This window comes from Tamandua tetradactyla, chromosome 13 (genome assembly GCF_023851605.1).
Source record: "Tamandua tetradactyla isolate mTamTet1 chromosome 13, mTamTet1.pri, whole genome shotgun sequence".
Lineage (NCBI taxonomy): Eukaryota > Metazoa > Chordata > Mammalia > Pilosa > Myrmecophagidae > Tamandua > Tamandua tetradactyla.
The window spans coordinates 32023298-32042447 of record NC_135339.1 but is presented as its reverse complement, the minus strand read 5'-3'; the positions used below and the strand labels follow the sequence as shown (position 1 = coordinate 32042447).

Below are 19150 nucleotides of genomic sequence, written 5' to 3'. Positions count from 1 at the left end.
TCACAGTAAAGATATTTATTGTCAGCAGCAGTCATAACATAGGACAATTTGAGAAAAAAATTAATCTCCCCATGGAGAAAATTTAGTATTTAGCATCAGAATTCTCTATGGGGGTGGGCGGGGGGGGGGTGGTGGACAGGGAAAGGAAAGAGCATTGTGTCTTCAAGGCAGCAAAAAACACAGACAGGCTAACAGGCTTCAGTGAACTTTGATCTGCAGCAGAAGGTTCCCTGCAGTTACTGACTTCACAGAGCTGGAGGGGTAATGAGACTCCTGCAGAGGAGCACTGCAAACTAAAGGTAGATTCACTGTGCCCAGCGTAGCTGTGGTACATTAATTTTCAGATAATGGAGCATAACTGATATAGGTGGAGGCTGAGAGCAGCAATCTAGACTTCAAGTGAACAGGGAGTCTGTGGGACATGAAGGAGAATAGACAGTACTTAGTGCAGAGTTAAATATATATATATAGGTGTTATTAAAATCAGATATTTTGCAGTGACAAGTTTATCATCAGTGTTTTAAGAAGACACAATTATCTAATGAGTTTAGATAAAGACGTTGAGTATAAGCATAAATACTAGTTTGGTGTAGAGTCTTAAATTTACTCTGATGGAAATTGTATAGGAAATCTGTTCATTTATTGTGTGAACATAAATATATTAAAATATTTTCTAGGTGTCAAGTGCTGGATATAGAGATGAAAAACACCTGTTCTTATCCTCTAGGTGCTCGGAGTCTACTTAGTAAAGTGAAAACCGCGGAGATTCCAAAAGAGCACGAAGAGTGCCCGGATAGAGTATGTACCAGGTGTTGGAGATACAGAGGAGATGGCCTCACTGGGCTCAGACTGGGGAAGGGGTTTCCTGAGAAGATTTTCTTGTGGCATGATCCTTGAGTCTCAGTGTTTCTCACAGTAAGTAATAGCTTCTCTTGATGGCACAACCGAAACCTGAGGAGGCCTCAGATTTCTAAAGTAAACTTCTGCATTTTTACTTATTTAGAATATTCTTGGATTCAGTGACAAACCCCAAGTTTTTTGTGAGTGAGCAAATACTCCACAGGATTTATGTTTTTTTCCTCTGTGGTAGTCACGAAGATTAATAAAAATGTCTCTAAGTGGGATATGTCAATTATCCCATGCAACAAGTTTTAAAATCCACCCCCTATACCCCCCCAACTCCCCCCCCTCCCCCATATACACACACATACAAATGGGATACTAAAATAAAGTAGATCAAATTGCAGAGCAGATGCATGATGAACTTGCTAGAAACAAGTGTGAAATGGTGACACTTGTCAGCTAGGGGAGTGTGGAATGAGTTGCTATGCAGTGCAGTGTGTACACACAGGCTCAGTAACAACAGAAACTTTCAGCAAAAGAACAGGGGAAAAGATCCCATCATGGCCAGTCCCCCAGAGAGGCTAACTTCTCTGAGAGTAGAGACAAATCCATGCTGCCTGATGGTGTGGTATTTATCCATCCCAGGGGCACTGTGATTTCCCACCCTGATAAACAGCTGGGCTGCTTGTTCTCATTTTTAGGTTTAGGGTATGATCAGGTCTTTACATTAGACCTAATATCTACCCTACTGTGGAATGGAAACATTGAAACATCTGTACAAAATAGAAGAGGAGAGGGGGTAGAGGAGGGCTTGGAGGTAGTGACTATATGTGTAACTTCTCTAGCAGTGAAGAAGTAACTTTTGTTTATCCAAATTTCCCATTGTTTCTATTGTATTAAAACCCTTTCCTGCCATTCTTTCTATCATTTTATCCTGTAATAATCATGGTCACTCCAACTCTGACCACCTGACATTAACCAAGGGTAATGATAAAAGTAAGGACAGGGTGGGTTTGGGGACCCAATTGGGAATTTTGTTATATCTGATTCTCACAACACACTGATTGGAAAGCAGACTTCTAAACGTATATGTGCACTGACTTTTGAATTTTTAAAATGGTTTTTAAGAAACTTTACCAGAGCATGTGAGATTAAGATCATAATAGATATGTGATGTTATGAAAAAGTCACTAAAACCCTCCTTTTAATTCTTAATTTCAAAATGAAATCAATCTGGGAAGGCAAAGCAAGATACTGAGACTTTGCTTCCTCCATCTAAGAGACAGTGTGCAACTCAACTAATATTGTGAGCCTAATATACTATTATATTCTCCTAATAAACTAATAGGAGAATAAGAAACTATCTTAGATTCTTATATTAAGATTTGAAAGTCATAGAATGTCATGCTGCTATTGAAACTCTTATTGTACCATACTGCAATTATTTATTTACTAGCATGTGTCTTCTACTATACTTTCAGTACCTCAAATCAGAGAAGATATCCTAGGCATAATTTCATCTCCAGTGGTTAGGATGCTTTCCGACACATGGAAAATACTTCATATGTACTTATTAAATGAAAATTGCATTTCTAGTTAAAGATTATAATTTTTTGGCAAAGCTATTTTATCTACTCCCAAAACTGAATAGAGCCTTCTCTCTCTGTTCATCAAAAGTTTTCTCAACATCTTGGGAGTTCTGAAGTCCTGATCTAAAGGTAGGGAATGAGGATCAGTGGTGCTTAACTCTCTAATTGTGGGAGGAAACTTAAGCACACTGCAACTGTACAAGCAAAGAAAGAGAAATATTCCACCAAATATTCATCTCTGTTGTTCGATGAAATTCAAAGAGAGAAAAATTGATCCAACATTGAGAATTTCATTTTCATCTATCTTTATTAAAATATATCCACTCAAAAAATGTAAGATGATTCTGAGTGCCTCATAAGGAAATAAGCAGTAAGTAAGGAAGTGCTCAAACATACACACAAAACAATGACTCAATGTCAAAAGAACATAGGAGCACTGAATTTGTTATGACGTTTTCATTTTAAAGATAAGATAATAAACAACCATAGTGGTTAAATTACATCACTTAGAAACAGAGTCAGAGAAAATGCTGATTCTACGGTTGGAGGAGAGAAAATATAAGCTGTGACACCTTGGAGTGCTGGATAGTAAGGAGGTGTTAAAAAGAAAAAGAGAAGAATTAAGAACAGGGCGATGCCAAAAGGATATAGGAACTGACCCCGAATGAAATCTTAACGGCCAAAACTAGAACAACTTCAGCAACAAAATAATATAGCATCAGATTACAAAGCAAAGTATAAAGTATATATATTTGAGTCTGTCTTTATGTTAATACATGATAAAATAGTTAAATAAGGAGGAAGAGACATATCTTCCTTACAGAGGAATTCCACTTAATACATGTACCAAGGTGAAACTTAATCCTCTTCCCCATGGGTTAAACATAGCACTTTCTTGCAAAGAATCAACTTGTGAATTCAAAGATAATCACATTATAGTAGAGAAACATGGCAATCACTTACCTTATTCAAGTGATGAAATTCAGTATCACCAATAATGCATGTGGGTACTCTTCCCAAAACTCATAACCCCAATCTAATCATAAGAAAAAATAGACAAATCTAGAGTGGAGGGCATTCTACAAGATACTTAGACAGTATTCTTCAAGATCGGCAAGGTCATGAAAAACAAGGAAAGATTGAGAAACTGTCATGAATGAGAGGGACAGGGAAAGCATGATGATTAAATGCAATGTGGTGCCCTGCATTGGATCCTGGAATGGAAAGAGGATATGAATGGAAAGACTGATGAAATCCAAGTAAATCCTGAAGTTTTGGTAATATTGGTAACCAACGTTTGGTTCTTGGTGTTGGCAAAACTTAATTTGTACCATGGTGTCGTGGTCAGGTTCATGTGTCAACTTGGCCAAGTTGTGGTACCTGTTAGTCTGGTTGGACAAGTCCTGGCCTGTCTGTTGCAATGATGCCATTTCATAGAATTAGATCATGATCACGTCAGCTGCATCCACAGCTGATTCCATTTGTAATCAACCAAAGGGGAGTGTCATCTGCAATGACTGATGCTTAATCTAATCACTGGAAACCTTTTAAGGAGGATTCAGAAGAGACAGGCTATTCCTGCTTCAGCTGGCGAGCCTCTCCTGTGGAGTTTGTCCAGACCCTCCATCGGAATCGTTGGCTTCACAGCCTGCCCAACGGATTTCGGACTCTGAGTTCCCACAGTCACGTGAGACACTTTTATAAATTTTATATTTGCGAGTGTTCCCTGTTGATTCAGTTTCTCTAGAGAACCCTAAGTAACACACATGGTAATATCAGGTGTGAACAATGGGGAAAACTGGGTGAGCAGGGGTTACACGGTCTCTGCACCATTTTTGTGACCTTTCAGTAAACATAAAATTATTCCAAGATTTACAGAAACAAAATTCCTTTGGGGGAGATGCCTAATATGACAGCAAAAACCCTTCGTTTCTAATGTATCACTTTTTTTTTGCTATACTTCACATCCATCCGATAAATGAATCAGATTGTTTTATAATTTAATGAGAATGTTTTGTTGAGACTTTGTAACTGTGAATGAAAAAGAATCTATGATTATAAGTGACAGACACTAGTAATACCAAAACTGAACATATGTAATAGATCTCATGAAATGAAATGTGCCTTTAAAGTCGAAGGATTTTTTTCTGTCATTTTCCTGTAATTACCTATGATTAGCAACGTGATGGAGATAGGAGATGACAGTTTACAAAAGTCATTTAAATATGTTGCAGTAAACTTTTCAGACATACTTCAAATGCTGTCAAGCCAACAAATGAAGTTTTGAAACCTTGCAATGTTTCCAGATTTCTATCTTTACATGTGTGACTTGGCCTTAGAAAAGAATATAGTGATGTTTATTTAATTTTTCATTGTACATATATTTATATCATAGGTTAACAAACTCAACAAATGTTTGAAAGCTTGGATGGTACAATTCTGTGTAAAATAGACAGATTAGGTATGTTTTACATGCATACTTTTGAACTAGAGAATACTTTCTTAACTGCCACCCTTATTTAAGGACATCTCACTGTACATCTCTTGAGCACTCTTAGAGGCATCGATTGAGCCTCACAATGTGTTATCCAGCAGTTCCTTCACATTCACAACTTCTCTGACCCTTGCTAGTCGCTTCAGTTGACAGTTAGCACATGCACAGCTTGAGTCTCATCATCACACTCTCTTCTCTTGGATCATAGCAGTTGGAAGCACTGTTTTCATAAAAAAAGGATTTTAGGACTGGAATAAGATATCAAACTGAAGTATTTGAAAGTGCTGATATCAACCAGCCTTGATGGAACCAAGTACAGCAATTTCAGATGGCCCAGCCTGATAGAAAGATGTTAGACTATTATTACCTCACATTTCTCTGCCTTTTTCTGATGTGCTAAAATAACATTTATCCAGACTTGTGATTTATCCTCTTACTAATACCTAGAAATCAGTAAAATAGAATTAATTTAGAATTTTTAGCCGCTCAGATGTGAACTTGAAATCCTTGAATTCTTTTCATTTGTCTTGTCATTTAACAGCACATTTTTCTGGGCCTCTGAGCTAAATGTACTCATTGCAAACAAAGGAGAAATGGATAGTGAAATCTTTAGCATGATTTTGTGAAGATTAAATGAAGGTAAAGATGCAGAGATCTTTAGAAGATCTTCAGTAATAATTCCCTGTGTCTCCCTAGTCTCACAGTCCCTGATCTCTTTTTAGTGTCACTGTGGGCCTGTGTCTCTGACTTAACAAGCTTTGCGATTTTATTCATTCCTTTAGCAAACAATTCTTGAACTTCTATGTTTCTGGCACGATGCTGTGTTCCAGTGATAAATGGTAAGTAAATAGCTCTGAACCTCATTGAATTTACCATTTGATCAGGGAGCCGGACAGAAAACAAGTAAATAAACTCATGAAAGTAAAAAATTGTAACAAAGGTAATGACTTTGAAGAGGCAAACGGTGCCGAGTAATAGCAACAAAAGTAGTGGTTCAGCCTATAACTCAGTAGAAGGCATGACTCTCCTCTCTCCCTCCCTGTACCTCTTCTCTCTCTACCTGTCCTCCCAATCCTATCACTACCATCTCCTTTTTTTCACTGCTGCTTCTGAGTTGGAAAAATGTGCTGAAGTCAAAATATATGGCAGATTGTTTCAACTATAATGTGCTCTATTGGAAGTTTACTGCTGATTATGGACATAATTAAAAGGGTTGGTAAGTAACAAAGAGGATTTGAGCAACTCTTTAAATATTCTTCCGTATGTAGACAATATGGGGTGGCAGGTAGAGATTTCTTCATCTAAATTCCTAAGGTCTGAGAGACTGCTTTAGAGAAAGGAGTTGACAGTTGCCTCTTTAAAAAGAGAGCCGCTACTGGTCAGAAAAGGAAATTGAGGGAGCTCTCCAGAGGGAGAACTGGGGGGGCCAGTGAGACCAATCATAATAACCAGTCCCTTCTTCTGGTCTTCAGTTGCTTCCTCTTCTCTAAGCCCCGAGTCCAACCCCTACCCACTTTACCCCCATTTCATTCATTTTGCTGCAGTGTTTCCTTGGTAGTCCTAAGGACACAATCTTTCAAAAGCTTATGCAACCCATCATTTCCAATCGCTGAATTTTTGACCCATTCCTTTCCTTGATTCCTCCCATAAAATCTCTGTATTTTCTGAATTTCCATATCGACTTTTCTGTTTCTTGTGTTCCTTAAATCTTTTCACTGTGAACAGCCATTACTCAGGTGCATGTATCATTTCTTTTGTGAGACTTTACATCTTAGAGGTCAGCAATCATGCTTCATATGTCCCCATCACTTTGAAGTATCTGTCATATTGCCTAGCACAGGGTAGATATCGAAAAGGGTTTGAAATAATGAACATGAAACAATAAATGCTTATCCATAGGTCTTTTTACAGAAGTTTATCCATAGGGTTTTACACTTTTACATAGGCCTATGAAGACCAATGGACCATCAGTAAAGTACCATATTTCTCCAGCTGCAAACAGAATGTTTGTACATCAAAAATCATTAAACTTTCTCTAATAAAGAATCCTTATTCAGGTTGTGGTTCCCAGTTGAGCTAGGTAACTTTTATGATCTCAAATATGACTGCTTCAAAGTGAACAAAATAAAGAATTAATTGTAACAAAGGACTCCTTCACTGAAAGACCTCTAAAAATGTTGTAGATTATTTAAGTGATGGAATGAAACTATATCTGACTGGGACCTGCCTCTCCATTCAGGCATCCTAATAATCACTGTGTACTGTCTATACAGTGGTCCAATGGGCACTTAACTATGCAAAAAAAGAGAAACAAATCAATGTCTCTGGGTTAACTACCTAATTTTCTTCCCTCCTCCTTCCTTTTTAACCCACAATTCCGTTCCTTTCCTTTCAAGTCTTGAAATGCCTCAGATCTGCCATTGGCATGTATGGGGCACACATTAATTTGTAGAACTAAAATGATCAATTCTAGGCTGTAATTGATAGTATTCTGATCCATAGAGGAGCAGAATGACCAATAAAGGCACAACTTTTCCCAGGATCCCTCTCGAAAAGTGCCAAAATAACTGCTTCGACACTAACACTCAGTAAACTCCTGAGCACTGCTGTAGAATAGATATCATCCGCCCTTCTCTCCTCGCTCTGCTCTGTGCTAAGATTATCCCAGTTAGACCTGTGGAAATTTTGTAGTCAGTGAATGTGGGTAAATAATTCTCTCAGTTTACCCGGGTAGAAAAAACATTGGCAAAGAATTCACATCCCACCTTTCTCCCCCTCCGACTTGATAAGAGGCTTCTAATAGAAACATTTATGCAAATGGTACATATTAGCAGCTGACCTTGAAGAATAACAGCCTTTCCCACAGATAAACAAATCTCCACTTGGCACTTCACTGGTGATAATGATCCAGAACAGGTGTTAATTCTCAATTTGCAGGTTCATTATGGATCCGTGAAAGTTTTGAAGTTGAACATTTCTGTCATGCAGTTCCAAATTTTGCCATTTTCATCTATATGGTGGGTTTATGTTCTCTCACTTCCAAGGAACATATGTTCTGCAGTGGTAATACGGTCCATAGCAGATTCAGCATTACAGAAACATTCTTTCTCTTGAAGCATTTACCTACAAATGTGATGTATTCTTAGCTCCCCTCCTCATTTTAGAAGTACATTTAGATGACAAACTGGATTTCTTTTAAGTGTTTTCGCTTGTTTTTCTCATGCATTTCTGTAGAAAGTTTGCATATTTGCTCTATTGCATTCTGAAAGGCATTTATTTCTAACATGGATAAATATATTGTTGCGTTTCTGAATGTTTTCTTTTGTTTTGCTTCCTATAGGGGGAGAGGGTAACCTGAAAACAAAGTGGAATTAATCATTAAACTGTTACTAAAAGCTTTACTGTATATTCATAATTATATGCCTTTGTTTCCCTCTGAAATGGCCAGCAGGGAGTAGTAATCTTATTTGAATAACAATGGTAAAAGAAAGTTTAAAAGTATAAATAAATAAAATAAATGACAGGTTATTTTTCAAGATAAATTAGGGAAGCCGGAATAAAGTTACTTGATGAATCTTCAAAACATTGGAAACCAAAAATCTCACTGGAATTGCGAGAGAACTCTTTGACCCCATATGAGACACACCACAGTGTAAGAGTACAAGTTTATTGGAAATACAGCACAGTGGAAATGGTACAATCCACATGGAATAGAAATAGACATAGAATGGGTAGGGCAGTAGGAATTTTCATTTGTTTGCCTACTTAGTCCTCACAGATAGCCTGATAAGCTAAAAATATTACCATTTTGCAGTAAAGCAACAAAAAAAAAATTGGAAATTCTGATTAATATACCTGAATGTATACAACTGATGAGTTGTGGAGTCAATTCAAACTCGTCCTTTCTTCTTTTTTTTAACCTTTTATTATAGTATCATATATACAACACATATTTTATTATATTAACCACTCTCAAGTATACAATTCAATAGTATTAACTACTTTCACAGTATTGTTCTTTCATCACCGGTATCCATTACCCCATTTTTTTTTTTTTTTATCATGTCAAACAGAAACTCTGCACCCATTAAGCAATACCTCCCTCTTCCCCACCTCCCATCCCCTTTCTCTGGTAACCTATCACCCACTGTCTGTCTTTCACATTGCTTCTCAGAGTCAGCTTACTGACATCAAGGTGTAGAGAAATATTCCTGCTTGCTTAGAGAAAGGGTTTGAATCTGCATTAAGGAGAAGTTTAAAGCTAGTTTGGTTGGAGCAGCCATGAAACAGATAGGTTAGATTTTTCAGGATTGTTATATATAGCACGAGGAAGAGCTACTGCTGTTACAGATTTAGTTCAGTAAGAGCTATTCGTGACACAGGGGAGAATGGGGTAACAGTATAGTAAAGAATCTACAGAATCACCAAGTGAGGCACTTTTTCCCAGAAACAATGGACTTCCAGATAAGAGTGCTTAGTAAAATATGATGCCCATGTAAAGTTTAGCACCTGAGAAGTGGAGAGTAGATGTGAAACCTAGTTTTCACAGATCTTCACACTCAAAATGTCTTAAGAGTGCATTTGGAAATGTTATTTGTTTGCTCCCTTGTTTTAATCGAAGATACTGAGTACAGAAATATCTTGAATTCCAAGACCCTAAGAGAGAGCCAAAATGGACTGAAGACATTTTCTAACACAAAAGCTGATGATATTCATAAGAAATAGGCCAGAGCTTCAAACTTATTATGGAATGAAGGTTATTAGGTTAATAGAGGAAAGAAGGTTCAATAATAAGCAGTGAGCATATGGAGATGGATAAAAATATAATTGAAGTCTTGCAAAGGCAGCAGGCAGGTGTCTTTCCTTAGCAAATGGAAGAACTGGGAGGAGGGTAAGGCTGTTCAAAGGGCTGCCATCTTCAATCGGCTACCCACCCCCTGTGCAATGTGGCTTCTAGTTTCATGAAAGATTTTTTTAATCTAACCCCCTATCTTATGGATGTCCAGGGAAACATTTGGAGAAAATGTTTTAAAATTAGGCCATTTATAAAATGTCCTTTTTGAAAAGATTTGGAATTCTCTAGCAATGTCAGTTCACGTCCAGTATGGTACAGCATTTCCACTCCTAGCTATATATACTACAGAGAAATGCATGCATGTATGCATAAGCGAATATATATTTTAGTAATTAAAAACAAAACAGGCGGGCCGCGGTGGCTCAGCGGGCAAGAGTGCTTGCCTGCCGTGCCGGAGGACCCCGGTTCGATTCCCGGCCCCAGCCCATGTAAAAAACAAGCAAACAAACAAAATATAATAAAACAAGAAAATGTTTAAAAATGTTTCCCTTTCTTCCTCCCTTCCTTCCTTCCATCCTTCCTTCCTTCTCTGTCTTTCCTTCCTTTCCTCCCTCTCTCTTTAAAAAAAAAACAAAAAAAAAAAAACAGATGAAATGTCCATCAACAGGAGAATGGATATATTTATATGATGAAATATGTAGCGGATAAAATAAATGAGCTAGAACCATTTTAATAAAAATAGATGACACTCAGAATGAGTGAAAAACTGAAGTGGCAATGTATATTGATACTGTCCTTAAAAAATTAAAACATGCAAACTAATATTTATTTACATTATTTACAAATTCAAAGGTATTTAGTAACATATAATTTATATAAACTACATATTATATTTTATGTATATATACACACACACATACAAATCTCCGGGAATGAACTTATCTCCAATTGGGACATATAATGTAATTAGGGAAGAATACAAAGGGGACCTCAATTTTACCTGTAAGTGGCATGTGTGCATGTGTATGCATGTGTGTGTGTTTAGAACAGGTTGGGGTCTTTGGAAAGTGAACTGTGATTCAGAGTTTATTTGCAGGATGTTTATTAAAGAGTGTCTTTAGGATCAATATCCTTTGAAGGAATCAAGGAAGCAGGGATGGGTAGAGGGAGGAGTTGAACTGCAGTGCAAGCCCAGTGATAACCTCAGCTGACCCCATGAGGGCCATTGCAGCTAACACAAGCCACCAATTTTATCATGTTAAGTCAAAATGGCTGGACCTTTGGATCCCAGTCTCAATCAATCACTCCTAGAAGGTTAAGTGTCACTCCTAGAAGGACCTCCCTTGCAGAGAGCAATGCAGCTCTGTGAAGCTGATCTGATCCCTGAAAGGGCTGACAGCTGAAAATTCTCTCAATTAACAGCACTCCCAGCAGTTGCTGGGTCCACAGATTTTTCCTTTGAAGGGGATATGAGCACAAGAAAATAAACCAAGTCAAAAGATGGATGCACAATAACATGGGGAATAAATATTTGCAAAGACTATGATTGACAGAGGACTAGTTCCTTAGTAAATAAAAACTTCTTATAGCTCAGTAAGAAAAAAAATCCAAAAATCTAATAGAAAGAATGTGTAGAGGACATGATCAGGCTACTCACTCTCACCTGTCAAATAAAAACTTGAGCAGAATTTGGTTAGATCTCAGAGAGTTTAAATTAATTCATGAATTTGGGAGATTCTAATTCCCAGGAGGGAGAGCTAGGAATTCCACTGAACAAGGTAAGCAGGGAGTTTTTTGTAGACAAAACAGGAAAGTACATTGGGAGGAAATTTCCACTGGTTAATGCAAGTTTGCATAGCAACAAATAGGTTAGCTGCTGTACGAATAGGGGGCTGGTGATAGCTAATTGGCTGATTTAAATTCTGTTTTTCAGGAAAAAGAAACTTCTTAGATTTCTTTGTTTTACTATTATAGGGCTTAGCACAAGGTGTCTCTCGTTGAGTCAACTAGATTTTGTTTATCACACCATAACACACGTGCTCAAAAACATGTAAACAGCTGTTTAAAAGAATGAAAAGGTGATCAAGTTCTTATGATCAAAGGAATACATATTAAAATGGCAATTTCAAAACTAATAATTAAAAAGGATACAGTCTGTTGCAAAGATATGGGAACTAGCACAGGGACATTGATGTAAATTGTTTAAATTATAGGCAGAACAATTGAGCAATATATATAAATTTTTTTAAGTTTTTGGTCTTTGAACCAGAATTTTTTCTTTTAGAAATTTATCTAATAAGTATATGAACATATATGTTTAGATGATATTCATTTGTTCAAATTTCATAGGATAAAACTCAAAAATGAAAAACTAAAATCTCTAACACTATGGAAGCTATTAAGTAAATTACTCTAGAGCCACACAATAGAAATCTTTTCAAAATGTCTCTATTTAAAAAAAATGGAAAAAGTAAATATTAAATTTTTAGTGAATAAGGAATGGCACAGAACACTGTCTAAAATGTCATCATTTCTGTAAGGAAAATTTATTTCTATTTATATAAATACTCATTAACCTAGCATGTCTGTCTATGGGTAGAATGCTACTGGAAGAATACATTACAGTCAGGCAACACTGTTTATTATGGGGAGAAGGATTAAGGAACTCGAGGTTAGAGAGAAGACTTAATTTCCTATTCGAATTGTGCAATTATTTTCCCTATAAATGCATCCAATGATACACACACAAATAGAAAAAAAAACAAACAGAATTCTGTGAAAGAAATAGATCAAAATCTAAATAATTTCTGGTTGTTTTGTAATATATTCTGCTATTTTTTCAATGAATGTGGGTTATATGAACACAGAATACTTTATGAAAATAAATGAATGCATTTTTTAAATTTAAATGAAAGCAATAGCTTGAGCTATTGGGTTGACAGCATCGAAGTTCTGCCTAAGTTCTTATGTTTCTTTCAATTTCAGGAACTTTTACATAGGCTTAGGTACTTAGAATTCTTCTTAACACAAATTAATAGTTGATTTTTAAAAGACAGATGCTTAAAAAGAAGAAAATGAAAATTTCTCATAATACCTACTATAAGAAATGACTAAGGCATTCGTATTTATGCTGGTAATACCTTCTCAAATGTATATATGTAAGGGTGCATTTGTGTATAAACAAAACATGACTATGCACATTTTAAAGTTCCTTCTTTGCACATAATCCATCATGAACAACTCCTTGCTTTTCATAGTTTATTATATGCTAGTGTGGTCTCAATGTAATAAATATTTATGTTGCTATTTGAATAATGTAAGTTTTTTGTTTTATTTAATTTGGAAAAAAAATTTAAGTCTTTTGTACTAAGTCACTCATACTTATGAAAATGTAAATAATTTTACATGCTGCACAAAAGGATACCTCAGCCTTAGAAAGAGGAGCATAAGGTAATGATATAACAAAAGGTGATCAGAATCATTTGAGAAATAGCCTAGCAAATTCAGTTCAGTATTAGCAATAGCAAATATCACAGTATGAAAATATAAGAAAGTAAGCCAACTCAAAAGGCATCTGTGATAAAAACTGGGTAACAAACCTACATGTAATCTTTGGAAACACGCCAACAGAAGCACTTCAGGGCAGTTTGAACTCATATTCAGTGTAATGATTTCATCTCTGAAAATAAGCAATGCACACAGAAGAGTTTGGGGACTTGGTTTGCAATACAAGGGATGTGCAGATCCTCTACCATGAAAAAAATTTTGGCATGTATTCTAGACATTAAATTATGGCAGTTGAAATGGGGAAATGTCTGTAGCCTTTCTCAATGTGTTTGAGTTAGCTGCACATGAACATCTGCCTTCCCTTTATAACCGGAGACTGGAGAATAGCATCAATTTCCAGGCATTAACAACTTCTACTCACAAAACAGCAGAACACTCTGTTGGAACACCACAGCATCTCATCAGCTTAGGGAGCAGTCTCGATGTGCTTTCACCAAAGTCAAGCCAAAAAATGCACTTGCTGCGAAAGAAAAGAATCAGTGTTCAGCCATTTTGTGTGGATTTTTCTTTCTTCCTCTCTCTCTCTCTCTCTCTGTCTTTGAGTATATGCAAGAGTTCAGATTTTTGACATTTTAGCTCACATTTGCAAATAATGCTAATCTATTTGCAATATATTGATAAGGCTGGGAGTTCTCACAACTGGTTATCCTACCATCTACCGTAAACCATGGCATCTTTTCAGAATCTTTCTCACTATTCATTTTATACAATATTATTTCTGTAACTAGCTTTTTCCAGTCATATATATTGATAAATGTAAACAAAGCATATCATTTCAAGGGATTCATACTATTCCATTCAGTGATAAAAAAAATAACGAGGTAACTAGTCTTCTACAGAAAGACATTTATGTTGTTTTCAGTATTCACTAATGTGAACAATATGGCAATTATACAAATGCTTTTATACACATGCAAATGGTATCTATATAAGTGGATGTGTCAGGTTAAGGGTATATATATTTAATTTTCATTTACGTATGTTTCCCCAAAGAATGTTCACCAATTAATGCTTCTAGTTAGAGGATGGTAGGCTATCTTCTTTAAGCTCTTTCAAGAAAATTGTTTATTCTCATACTTTTTAAAAAGATTTTCTAGTATGATACATGAAAATTAAAATTTGACTTTTTGAATTTGTATTTCTTTAAATTACTGGTTGAACTTCACATTACATGGTTAATGATTTGCATTTTTATTTTGCTTATTCATTTTCTTTCTTGTTTGAGTTAATCATTGACATCATTAACTACAGTCAGAAATATATGTCATAATTATTGAATTTTGTTTCTCAATTGGTCATTTTTCTTCACATTTCTTTAATGATGTGTGATATATATCATTCATCTGTTTTTCTTTGTAATATTTAAATGGGTTTTTGTACTTCAAATGGTCTCATGGTGGATTACAAAAGAAATTGTTTTCTCTATTTTCATCTAGTTTGTTCCCAATTTTGCATATCTATCTATCTACCTACCTACCTACCTATCTATCTATCTATCTATGTAAACTCTGTGTACAGTTGATCATTTGTAAAATGTGAATACTAAAGTAACTACTATCTATTTTGATAAAAACTGATGATAGAAGTTTAATTTATTTTCCTGAATGGCAAATTAGTTGTTGATATCCATTTTTTAAAAATGCATGTTTTCCCCAAATATTTGAATTTTACTTTGTATCATATAGCAAGTATATGATCACTTTATGTTTCTGAATGTTCTATTCTGTTCCAGTGATTTTCTTTTTCCTTCATATTATTTTGATATAGTATATTAACAATAAATACCCTTAGCTGGCAGGGCAGTTCTCTTCATTTTAATTTTTTCTTTAAAATTTTAGATGCATAGAATTTAGTAAGTCTTACCTATAAATTCAAGCCATAAAAATCTGTATCAATAAATGCAAAACCCATCTTTGATATTGTTTTATTTTATTTTATTATTTCACTATTTTTGTTCATCTCCATTCTCTAGTATATCCATTTATGTCCTTGCAGTTCCCCTTAAATAATTTAGAGTTGTTTGCATTCCTTAAAATATTTTTCCTGTATTTATATTCACAAGTTCTTATTTACATAAATTATATGATGTTATAAATCTCATTCCATATCTGACATTTCATTCAACATTCTTTATTCGAGATGTATACATGTTGCTTTATGTAAATCTATGTTCTTATTTTCTGCATTTATCACATTTTAGTTTTGATGCCCCTGACACAAAGGTCCTCCAAATATTCGCTGCTAGAAACGATTGAGTAAAATCCACCAGCATGCTTTCTTGAGAAAAGGTGTGCAAGTTTCTCTAGTGTATATACCCAATTGTAAAACTGTTAATGCATAGACTATGAAGTCACATAGGATGTATGCTCCAAGGAGCTGTGTTGGTTTAAAATTCCCACCAGCCGGAGGTGAGTTCTTATTGCCAAATTTATATTTTAGATCACCTCCTAAGAACCACTGTACTCTTGGCCCATTTGTTTTGAAACTTTCAGTGTCAGTTTCCTCATTTGTAAAATGGATATAATAATATTGTTCCCTTCACAGACTGCTATGCAAAATAAATGACTTAATATGTGTAAATTGTAGAATAGCACCCAGCACCATTACTCAATAAATATGAGCAGTGATTCTTTTATTACCTTATTTTTTTCCACTCTTGATTAGTGTACAGTGGGGTTTTTCATTTCATTGCTATTTTAATATGCATGCATCTAGTTACAGTGAAATGAAACATCTCTTCAACATGCTGATTGACTGTTTAGGTTCTCTGTGCTATATAATCTTAGCTATACAGTGCATCAATGTTCACATTTTCTACTAAATATATTCAATGCTATAAATTCTCTCTGTGTACTGCTGTGGTTGTACTCCTCAAATGTGGTAGTTTATTGTTCCCATTGCTATTTTTAGTTGCTTTTTATCGTGAACCATACAACTGAGATTTTTAAAGAGTGAGCAAATTTGTTAAGTGCAAAGTTCATTTATTTTAAAAACAATTATGTCTTCTGGTGCCTACGATTGCAAATATTTCTTCAGTTCCTGCCATCCTACAATGCCGTAGAACTAACTCTAGGTTATAATAGAGAGTAAAACATTCAAGTCATTTTTGTAAAACGGACAAGTCAAGGAACTTATGAAGCTTATATTTAAGATAACCAGTTAGGAATAAGATAAACAAATGCATAAAATAATTATTAGTATGTGTATATATGCTAAAGAAAAATAAATAATGGCATTAATAATTTGTTGATCATTTTAGGTTTATTAGTGACATGACGTTTATGAAATTAAGACTATTTTCTCGAGAGTAAACTGGAGTATAACGAGATAAATTGGTAGGATGTCTACACTCTATTTGGAAAATATTTAAATATTTTAGGAAAGAAAAATAGTTGAAGTGAAAGTGCCAAAATATTTACAATAAATCAAGTTGAAGATGGTTACATGAGTGTTAATTATATTCTTATTGATTTTCTGTAGTTTAAAGACTTTAACAAAAAATTAAGCAATAAAAGAAAAAAAAAAACGCCCAAAAGCTATTTCTTTTCTTAAATTGGTACATTCAAAAATATACTTTTTCTTTATTAGATAAATTGTGGGTTTACAGAACAATCATGCATAAAATACAAGATTCCCATATATCAACCTTTAATTAACACTTTGCATTGGCATGAAACACTTGTAACAAATGGGTGAAAGCACATTTTTATAATTGCACTATTCACTATAGTCCATAGTTTAACATATGGTTGACTGTTTCTGTAGTGTAATTCCAAGGATTTTTTTCTTTAAATTTTTTTGTTACCACATATATATATAACCTAACATTTCCCCTTTAAAACACATTCAGATATATATATTTCATTGCTATTAATTACATTCACAATGTTGTGCTGCCATTACCACAACATTTCCATCATTCCACAGAGGAACTCTGTACATTTTAAGTCTTAATTTCCCATTCCCAATCCCCACCCCACCCCCTTGTAACCTATAGTCTAGATTCTGACTCGATGAGTTTGCTTAGTCTAATTATTTCATGTCAGTGAGATCATTCAGTATTTGTCCTTTTGTGTCTGACTTATTTCACTCACCATGATGGCTTCAAGGTTAAGCCATGTTGTCTCATATATCAGAACTTCATTCCTTTTTATGGCTGAATACTATTCCATTATATGTATAAACCACATTTTGTTTATCCATTCATCTCTTGATGGATACTTGGATTGCTTCCATTTTTTGGCAATTATGAATAATGTGACCATGAACATTAGTGTGTAAATATCTGTTCAAGTCCTTGCTTTCTATTCTTTGGGATATAAACCTAGTAGTGGTATTGCCAGCTCATTTGATAGTTCTGTACTTAGCATTCTAAGAACTCCCAAACTGTATTTCACAGCAGGGGCATCATTCTACATTACCACCAGCAATTAATGAGTGTTCCTATTTCTCCACATCCTCTTCAACACTTGTTAATTTCTACTTTTTTAATAGAGCCATTCTAATGGGTATAAAATGGTATCTCACTCTATTTTGATTTGCATTTCTCTGATAGCTAATGATATTTAGCCTCTTTTTAGGTGCTTTCTGGCTGTCCTTTGGGGAGATACCTAATCAAGTCTTTTGCCAAGTTTTTAATTGGGTAGTCTGTCTTTTTGTTGTTAAGTTTCTTTATATATTCTGAATATTAACTCTTTATCAGATATGTGATTTCCAAATGGTTTTTTTTCCCATTGTTTAGACTGTCTTTTTATTTTCATGATAAAGTACTTTGAAGCATAAAAGTTTTTAATTTTGATGAGATCCAATTTATCTTTTTCTTTTGTTGCTTGTGATTTGGATGTGAAGTATGAGAAACCATTGCCTTAAACAAGGTCCTAAAGATATCCTATGTATTCTTCTACGAATTTGATAGTTCTGGCTCTTATATTTAAGTCTTTGTTTCAGTTTGAGTTGATTTTTTGTATAAGATATAAGGGTCCTCCTTCCTTTTATTTATTTATTTGTTTTGGCAATTGGAGATACAGTTTCCCCGGCACCATTTGTTGAAGAGATTATTCTTTCCCAATTGAGTAGTTTTTGCCACCTTGTCAAAAATAACTTGGCCATAAATGTGAGGGTTGATTGCTGTACTCTTGATTTGATTCCATTTGGTCTATATATCTGTCCATTTCCCAGTACCATGCTGGTTTGATTACTGTGACTCTGTAATAAGTTTTAAAATCAGAAAGTGTGAGTCTTTCAACTTAGTTCTTTTACAAGACGGCTTTGGCTATTCTAGGCCACCTGTGCTTCCACATAAATTTGATGATCACCTTTTCTATTTCTGTAAATAAGGTTTTGGAATTTTAGATGGGATTGCATTGAATCTATAAATCAGTTTGGGTAGAATTGGCATCTTAACACTATTTAGTCTTCCAATCTGTGAACACAGACTGTCCTTCCATTTAGGTCATTTAAAAAAAATTATTTTAGCAATGTTTTGTAGTTTTCTGTGCACAGGTGTCATGGTCAGGGACATGTGTCAACTTGGCCAAGTTGTGGTAAATGTTTGTCTGGTTGGGCAAGTGCTGGCTTGTCTGTTGTGATGAGGACGTTTCATAGAATTAGATCATGATCACGTCAGCTGCATCCACAGCTGATTCCATTTGTAATCAGCCAAAGGGGAGTGTCTTCTGCAATGAGTAATGCTTAATCTGATCACTGGAAGCCTTTTAAGGAGGATTCAGAAGAGACAGGCTCTATTCCTTCTTCAGCTGGCAAACCTCTCCTGTGGAGTTCATAGCCCCTCCATCGGAGTCGTCAGCTTCACAGACTGCCCAGCGGATTTTGGACTCTGCATTCCCGCGTGTCACATGAGAC

General features: G+C 35.2%; 1 long non-coding RNA gene across 1 annotated transcript in view; it reads left to right on the top strand.

The window, feature by feature from the left end:
* Positions 1 to 221: 221 nt before the first annotated feature.
* LOC143653086 (uncharacterized) overlaps positions 222 to 19150 on the top strand; it is an 87492-nt gene continuing 68563 nt past the window's right edge. The window contains exons 1-2 of the long non-coding RNA XR_013161077.1: positions 222 to 299; positions 728 to 915. This is a non-coding gene — a long non-coding RNA (uncharacterized LOC143653086). The remainder of the gene's footprint in view (positions 300 to 727; positions 916 to 19150) is intronic.